General features: G+C 48.4%; 1 non-coding gene across 1 annotated transcript; it reads right to left on the minus strand.

The window, feature by feature from the left end:
* Window positions 1–5,296: 5,296 nt before the first annotated feature.
* TRNAC-GCA (transfer RNA cysteine (anticodon GCA)) lies at window positions 5,297–5,368 on the minus strand. The gene has a single exon. It is a non-coding gene; the product is annotated as a tRNA-Cys (tRNA).
* Window positions 5,369–8,737: the final 3,369 nt, after the last annotated feature.

Raw genomic sequence — 8,737 nt, forward strand, 5'->3', positions numbered from 1 at the left:
TGAGCAGGAAACTGCCTTAGCCCCCTTGTGCTGGTGGTGGTGGCGGCGGCAGGGATCTCTGGGCCCTTTTAATTTCCTATAGGCAGCAGGCAGGACCAGAGGGGACACTCCCAAGGCCAAATATTGCTTTGCACAATGATAAATCTTGGAAGAGGACAGAAATGAAATGGCAGAAGAACCTAAGGAATGAAAAGCCTCCGGATTCTTGTGTGTGCACTGACGCTGAAGAGAAACTGTAATTTGACTCGCTTTGTGTCTGCGGCCGGTAAAATATCAAGGTAAAGTCATTCCAGTGATTGTGACACAGGGTTTGAGGAGGCTTTGGTCTTATTAAAATGTAACTAGCATGATAGGTCCTGTCTTGATCATGGGTGGGAAGATGTTCTTTTTCAGGGATCTCAGACGAGAACTGGGCCACAACACCGGGTTTGTTTAGGCCACAAAAACGGAGGCAGGAACCTCTTCTCTCCTGCTGGCAAAGAACCCCAGGTACCGAAAAGACAGGGACTCACATCCCTGAATGGGCTTTTAAAAAGTTAGGGCCCGACCATTTCTTGTTTCCACAGACTAGACACTTTAGCAAACTTTAGAATTCCTTGGTGCTAAACACTGTGAAACTCCCCTTTCTCCATCACAGAGGGCTTTAACACACCTTATCTCACTCAGGCTCACAACTGCCCAGAGTTCGAGAACTGTCCCTGTTCCCATTGGACAGACGGGGAGGAGCCTGAGGTACAGAGAAGGGAAGTGACCTACCCAAGGGCATACACAGAAAGGTGGTGGCAGAGCCAGAAAGAGAAGCCAGCGGTCCTGACTCCTGTTCTAATAGACAAACCCTCCCTCTCCTCCTTAGAGGTAGGGATAGAGCCCAGGAATCGAGATGGTGAGGAAATTTCATTGAAACCATTTCTGTCAGAAAATCCCATTCAGACTAAATCAGTTTGTTTCTCAAAATCATAACAAGTGGGATGAAAGTTCTTTGCAAAAGTATTTTGTTGCAAAACAAAATCATCTCCTGTTTGTCACAGTGTGTTAAATTGTCTCCTCGAATACAAAGAGGAGACACTTAGATCTCAAACATTAGATAAGATGCTTCAGTCTGAGCTACGTCGTTGCTGCTTTTAACAATTTCAAAATAAAAACATACAAATCAAATAGACTATTTCAGCTATTCTATTATGTGATCATCTGCTCTGAGTAAATGTGATAGGATACATTATATTATGCACTATTCCTAGTGACACTCTCCAATGGATCCCCATCCTCCACCCACCGTGAGGTAGGTAGGAGCAGATCATTACTATCCCTACTTGAAAGATGGAGAAGCTCAGGCTGAGAAAGAGAATTGACTTGTCTCAGGTCACACAGCCAGTCAGGCTGGACTGGGGCGGCAGGTGGTGCGGGTGGTGGGGGCAGAGCCCAGGGCTGAGGCGGCAGGAGTGTGTGTGGGTGGGGGAGCACTGGAGGGGGGAAGAGGAGATCCCAGAGCTGGGGCAGCACGGGGTGTGGGGGGGGAGAGCCCAGGGCTGGGACAGCAGGGGGATCCGGTTGGGGGGAGGCCCAGAGCTGGAGTGTCAGGGGGTTCAGGTGGGGAGGGAAAGCCCAGGGCTTGGGCAGCAGGGGAGTGGGGGGGGCAGGGATGGGGTGGGGGCAGCCAAAATTTTTTTTTGCTTTGGGCAGCAAAAGACCTAGAACCAGCCCTGCCTCCACGCACCATGAGGTAGGTAGGAGTGGATCATTATTATCCCTACTTGAAAGAGGGAGAAGCTCAGGCTGAGAAAGGAGAATTGACTTGTCTTAGGTTACACAGGCAGTCGGTGGGAGAGTTCGGAATAGGACACAAGAGCCCTAATTTTCAAAATAACCATCGGATCTTGAATTTCTGACATTCAATGACCTGAATAAAGTGGTCTCAAATGAGCTCCAGACCAACAATAGAGACAGTAATTATTCAGCAAGTATTTGAGGAGAACTGCAATGTTAGAGAGAATCATGAACTGCTCAGAGACCATTAATGCAGAGAAGCAGCAAAATTCACCAAACATAGAACTGGTTCTGACTTATTACCTTGGTCTTAAAAGAGACCAACAAGGACCTGAGTCTCCTCCCTGTCAATAACCAACTGCTCAGCCAATCAGTGTAGAGACTGAGGATGGGAGGCTGAAGATGAGCCCAGAGAGCCCGAAGGATGGCCCAGGTCACTGGTGGGGATCACTGCCCAAGCACTATTTCAGCCCCACATTTTTCGGTGAACCTCCCACAGTGGGAGCTACAGAGCACTGCCCCGCAACACACACACACACACACACAAGCATACCTCCTGGTGTTGGGAGGGGAATAGGAAAAAGGAGAAAAGAAGCAAGAGAAGAAGAGAAACGAGGGAGGGAGGGTGGATGGAGGAAAAGGTGAAACAAAAAGGACAAACCCTTATGTCCCCACTGATTCTAAGGGACAAAATCCCAGCTGTGGAATAAAATTCTGCCTCCTTAAGCTCGTGTTTTCCATGCCTAGAATTCAACTCTCACCAGATGGATCAGACTGAACAGGTTTCAAACCTCCAGGAGGCTCTTAACTTCTAAACAGGGATGGCTGTTTTCTAGTAAAATCACTACAAGAGAAGGAGAAAACCCGAAAGAGGTTCCTCCTGGCGCTCACGTCCGTGACCCCGAATACTCTCTCAGTCCTCAAAGACAGACCTGGAGAAGGAAATTTGCTGTAGTAAAGCCACAGGGGTCTCTGAGGTTTCCCTGGCCCCTTGCCGCTCTCCTGCCTTGATGATGTCAGAATCTCTCTGTGAGGTCACCACCTCCCCACCAATAGTCTTTGACCAATAATGTGAGGTCCTGTAAAAGGCCTTCGTGATGTCACTGCTACACCCCTCCCTTGCTGTGCCAATGTCCTGCCCCTGGCCAGGTACTTTGGAGGTTTGAGCTTCTCCCTGTGAATCACCACACTCAAGGAGCGTTCGTTCATGGAAGCAAGTAGGCTAGACAGTAAAACATCAGACGTTGCTCCCAATGCTACACTCAGTTTTTCAGAAATTACTCGATTTTATGTCCAGAAGAGACCATCAGAACATTTAATCATATAATCATAGAATATCAGGGTTGGAAGGGACCTCAGGAGGTATCTAGTCCAATCCACTGCTCATGGCAGGACCAATCCCCAACTAAATCTTACCAGCCAGGGCTCTGTCAAGCCTGACCTTAAAAACCTCTAAGGAAGAAAATTCCACCACCTCCCTAGGTAACCCATTCCAGTGCTTCACCACCCTCCTTGTGAAAAAGTTTTTTCCTAATATTCCACCTAAACCTTCCTTGTTGCAACTTGAGACCATTACTCCTTGTTCTGTCATCAGGTACGATAGAGAACAGTCTAGATCCATCCTCTTTGGAACCCCTTTCAGGTACTTGAAATCCGCTATCAAATCCCCCCTCAGTCTTCTCTTCTGCAGACTAAACAAACCCAGTTCCCTTAACCTCTCCTCATAAGTCATGTGCTCCAGACCTTTAATCATTTTTGTTGCCCTCTGCTGGAATCTTTCCAAGGTTTCCACATCCTTCGTGTAGTGTTGGGCCCAAAACTGGACACAGTACTCCAGACGGGGCTTCACCAATGTCGAATAGAGGGGAATGATCACATCCATCCATCTGCTGTCAATGCTCCTACTTATACAACCCAAAATGCCGTTAGCCTTCTTGGCAACAAGGGCACACTGTTGACTCATAGCCAGCTTCTCGTCTACTGTAATCTCTAGGTCCTTTTCTGCAGAACCGTTTCTTTACCATTCGGTCACTAGTCTGTAACAGCGAATGGGATTCTTCTGTCCTAAGTGCAGGATTCTGCACTTGTCCTCGTTGAACCTCATCAGGTTTCTTTTGGCCCAGTCCTCTAATTTGTCTAGGTCCCTCTGTATCCTAACCCTACCCTCCAGCATATCTACCACTCCTCCCAGTTTAGTGTCATCTGCAAACTTGATGAGGGTGCAGTCCACGCCATTCTCCAGATCATTAATGAAGATATTGAACAAAACTGGCCCCAGAACCAACCCTTGGGGCACTCCTCTTGAAACTGGCTGCCAGCTAGACATAGAGCCTTTGATCACTGCCCATTGAGTCTGACGATCTAGCCAGCTTTCTAACCACCTTACAATCCATTCATCCAGCCCATACTTTAACTTGCTGGCAAGAATACTGTGGGAGACCACATCAAAAGCTTTGCTAAAGTCAAGGAATAACACATCCACTGCTTTCCCCTCATCCACAGACCCAGTTATCTCCTCATAGAAGGCAATTAGGTTAGTCAGGAATGACTTGCTCTGGTGAATCCATGCTGACTGTTCCTGATCACTTTCCTCCCCTCTAAGTGCTTCAGAAGTGATTCCTTGAGGATGTGCTCCATGATTTTTCCAGGGATTGAGGTGAGACTGACTGGCCTGTAGTTCCCCAAATCCTCCTTCTTCCCTTTTTTAAAGATGGGCCTTTTTCCAGTCATCTGGGACCACCCCCGATCGCCATGAGTTTTCATAGATAATGGGTAATGGCTCTGCAATCACATTCGCCAACTCCTTTAGCACCCTCGGATGCAGCGAATCCAGCCCCATGGACATGTGCTGGTCTCCAGTTTTTCTAAATAGTCTCGAACCACTTCTTTCTCCACAGAGGGCTGGTCACCTTCTCCCCACACTGTGCTGCCCAGTGCAGAAGTCTGGGAGCTGACCTTGTTTGTTAAGACAGAGACAAAAAAAGCATTGAGTACATTAGCTTTTTCCACATCCTCTGTCAACTAAGTTACCTCCCTCATTCAGTAAGGGGCCCACACTTTCCTTGACTTTCTTCATGTTACTAACATACCTGAAGAAACCCTTCTTCTTACTCTTAACATCTCTTGCTAGCTGCAACTCCGAGTGTGATTTGGCCTTCCTGACTTCACTCCTGCATGCCTGAGCAATATTTTTATACTCCTCTCTGGTCATTTGTCCAATCTTCCACTTTTTGTAAGCTTCTCTTTTGCGTTTAAGATCAGCAAGGATTTCACTGTTAAGCCAAGCTGGCTGCCTGCCATATGTACTATTCTTTCTACACATCAGGATGTTTTTTTCCTGCAACCTCAATAAGGATTCTTTAATCCTTTAGAGGATTTGAACTGATTTCAGTGGAGGCACATGTTTGCTAGGTTTATATGCATTTGCACAGGAAGATATTGAGCGTTTGCATTCATTTCAAGGACCCCTACTCAGTGGAACTCGTGAACATAACAGAAATGCAATTACATTTGTTGAAGGAAGAAGTGCGTAAGGGGGCATTTGGATCTGAACCAAGGACTACTTGATTTGCAGTCAAACACTCTACCACTGAGCTATACCCCCATGACTGCTATGAAAGTAAGTCAGTGATCTTAAAGAGTTTGAAGGTCAGGCTCTGCCTCAGACATCTCCTGTTCTCTTCCCAGACCACAGTGCTTTTAAAAATAGGGTTTCATTAAACTTATAGATGCATGGAGACACCACAGCTTGCACACCCACCCACATAGATTCCCCCAGTGACGTAGCTACCACCTCTCCGGGAGATGGATTAACTACACGGACGGGACAGCTCTCTCCCCTCTGCTTAGAGCATCTTCATTATTTATGAATAGGTAGGAAAGAACCTCCTGAATGGACAGTAACCAATTGATCAAATATTGGTGGGTCTGCATTCAATATGGGTACCTGGTCATACAGGGCTGGATTAGAAGGAGTATTGGCAGCAGATGGAGGGAAGTGACTATTCCCCTCTATTCGGCATTGGTGAGGCCACATCTGGAGCATTGCGTCCAGTTTTCGCCCTCCCACTAGAGAAACAAGTTAGAGAGAGTGTAGGGGAGGGCAACAAAAATGATTAGGGGGCAGGGGACCTACAAAGAGAGGCTGAGGACAGGGCCACCCAGAGGGGGGGCACGTGGGGCAATTTGCCCCAGGCCCTGCAGGGCCCCCATGAGAATATAGTATTCTAGAGTATTGCAACTTTTTTTCTGGAAGGGGCCACCAATACTGTTTTGCCCCAGGCTCTGAATCCTCTGGGTGGCCCTGCCCACTCCACCCCCTGACTCATTCTCCTCCCTCTGAGGCCCCACCTATGCTCTGCCCTCACTCCCATTTGGCCACTTCCCACCCCTGCTCTTCCTCTTTGTCTGAGGTCTGCTGGTCCAACTTTCGCTTGCTCCTCTGCTGCCCAAAGGCCTCCTTATGCCTCTCCACCCCCTACCCCAAGGTCTGTCTGCTGCCCCCACCTCTCTGCCCTTCCCCTGAGACTCACCCTGCCCAAACCTCTCTTCCCCCTCCCCTAAGACCAGCCCTGCCCACCACTTGTGCCTCTCTGCTTCTCCCCTGGGACCCACCCTGCCCAGCACTCACACCTCTCTATCCCCTCCCCTGACCTGCCCTGTCCACCACCCACACCTCTCTGCCCCTCCCCTAAGACCCGCCCTGTCCACCTCTTTCCTCGGTCATCTCTTGTTATTCATTGAAACATCAAGGATGGAATAAATAGCTGAGTTTACTCCAGGGTGAGGAAGAAAGGAGCCACCAATCCCCTAGCAAAGCTCAGTGCCCAGGAGAAAACCTACCCTCTGCTATTGCAATCCCTGATGTGCTGGGGATATGATGGTAAAGGAATTGTCTGAATGATCAAGGCAGGAAATGGACAACAATCTACAGGAACGTCATTGACCACAAAAACACCCTCCTCATGCTCCAGACAGAAGGGAAATGAGCAGGAATTCTTGCAGTTCAGCCATGGACACACTTCCACAACGGCACAGCAGTGTGTGTGTTGTGGAAGCTGGTCTGAGGGAACAACTGGAATTGATCACAGATTGAGAACAGAACTAGAGTGTAGTGAGAGACCCATCTCAAGCAAATAGTTATAGCTGAGTGATTACGGTGATGATCAAGCAATCCATTGGGGTTTCCCTGCACACGTTCAAATCCTGTCAACTATGGGGGAAGCTGTGGTTCTTTAGTTTCAAGGGAGCTGGGTCTTGTCTCACTCTCAAGCTATGTCTACACTATTGGGTAATGTGGCTTTAAAGTGTTTTAATTAAACAGCTGTTGCATGTCCACACTATGCCCCTTGTGTCACCTGAGCACATCCAGGCTAGAATCTTGGATGGCCACAGAGAGCAGTGCATTGTGGGTAGCTGTGCAACTGGCTGCATGTGTTTTGGGAAGGGTTTGCAAGACCTCATGGCTGGTACAGCATCACATGATGCAGGTTTCTCTATCCCATTGTTCCATGGGAATCCTACTAGATTGCCAGCTGCTTTTCAACTGCAATGTGCCTGGTGGGGTAGAGAGTGTTTGCAGATGAACTGAAGATCAGCAGTTTCTCTGCTGTACCCAGCAGCCTCCTACTGCAAGACAAACCCAAGAAAGAAACCAGCAGGACTCCACTGGCCATCACATACAGTCCCCAGCTAAAACCTCTCCGACGCATCATCAGGGATCTACAACCCATCCTGGACAATGATCGCACACTTTCACAGGCCTTGGGTGGCAGGCCAGTCCTCGCTCACAGGCAACCTGCCAACCTGAAACATATTCTCACCAGTAACTGCACACTGCTCCATAGTAACTCTAGCTCGGGAACCAATCCATGCAACAAACCTCAATGCCAACTCTGCCCACATATCTACACCAGTGACACCATCACAGGACCTAACCAGATCAGCCACACCATCACCGGTTCATTCACCTGCCATCATATGCTAGCAATGCCCCTCTGCTATGTACATAGGCCAAACTGGACAGTCGCTATGGAAACGGGTGAACGGACACAAATCAGATATTAGGAATGGCAATATACAAAAACCTGTAGGAGAGCACTTCAACTTCCCTGGCCACACTATAGCAGACCTTAAGGTGACCATCCTGCAGCAAAAAAGCTTCAGGAATAGACTTCAAAGAGAAACTGCTGAGCTTCAGTTCATCTGCAAATTTGACACCATCAGCTCAGGATTAAACAAAGACTGTGAATGGCTTGCCAATTACAAAACCAGTTTCTCCTCCATTGGTTTTCACACCTCAACTGCTAGAACAAGGCCTCATCCTCCCTGATTGAACTGCCTCATTATCTCTAGCTTGCCTGCATATATATAGCTGCCCCTGGAACTTTCCACTATATACATCTGACAAAGTGGGTATTCACCCACGAAAGCTTATGCTCCAAAACATCTTTTAGTCTATAAGGTGCCACAGGATTCTTTGTTGCCTCTAGTCTAGTGTGAGATTTATTTAGGGGAGGTGTTCTTATTAGCGGGAGAGGAAAATGTTGTGTATTTGGTTGTCATGGCTTTTATTCCTATGGCAACTGAGTTAGATTATTAGGGGATAGTCCAGCCAGCTTCAGCCTGTTAGGCGAGCTCTGTGTCTGTAAATAAATGGTAGTTTTGTTAAGTGTCTGCTGTCTGGCCTCAAGTGATTTCTTCCTAAACTGGCTGCCCCCAAGGATATAACACCAACCCAGCGTGACTTCTCCTCCTCTTCCCCAGCTTGGTGCTTCTCCCCCTCCCTCCCCCAACTGCAGCTCCTGCAGGGGCCCAGGGCTTCTCCTCCCCGCTCCCCTCCCCAGCGTGGCTCCAGTACATTCCGGGGCTTCTCCTCCCCCCACTCCAACACGGCTTCTCTCCCCTCTCCAACCCCTTCTGCCACTATCTGGAGCTTCCTCTTCCCATAACCTTCCACTGCCCCCAGCCCCAG

The sequence above is a fragment of the Gopherus flavomarginatus genome, unplaced genomic scaffold, assembly GCF_025201925.1.
Source record: "Gopherus flavomarginatus isolate rGopFla2 unplaced genomic scaffold, rGopFla2.mat.asm mat_scaffold_204_arrow_ctg1, whole genome shotgun sequence".
Classification (NCBI taxonomy): domain Eukaryota; kingdom Metazoa; phylum Chordata; order Testudines; family Testudinidae; genus Gopherus; species Gopherus flavomarginatus.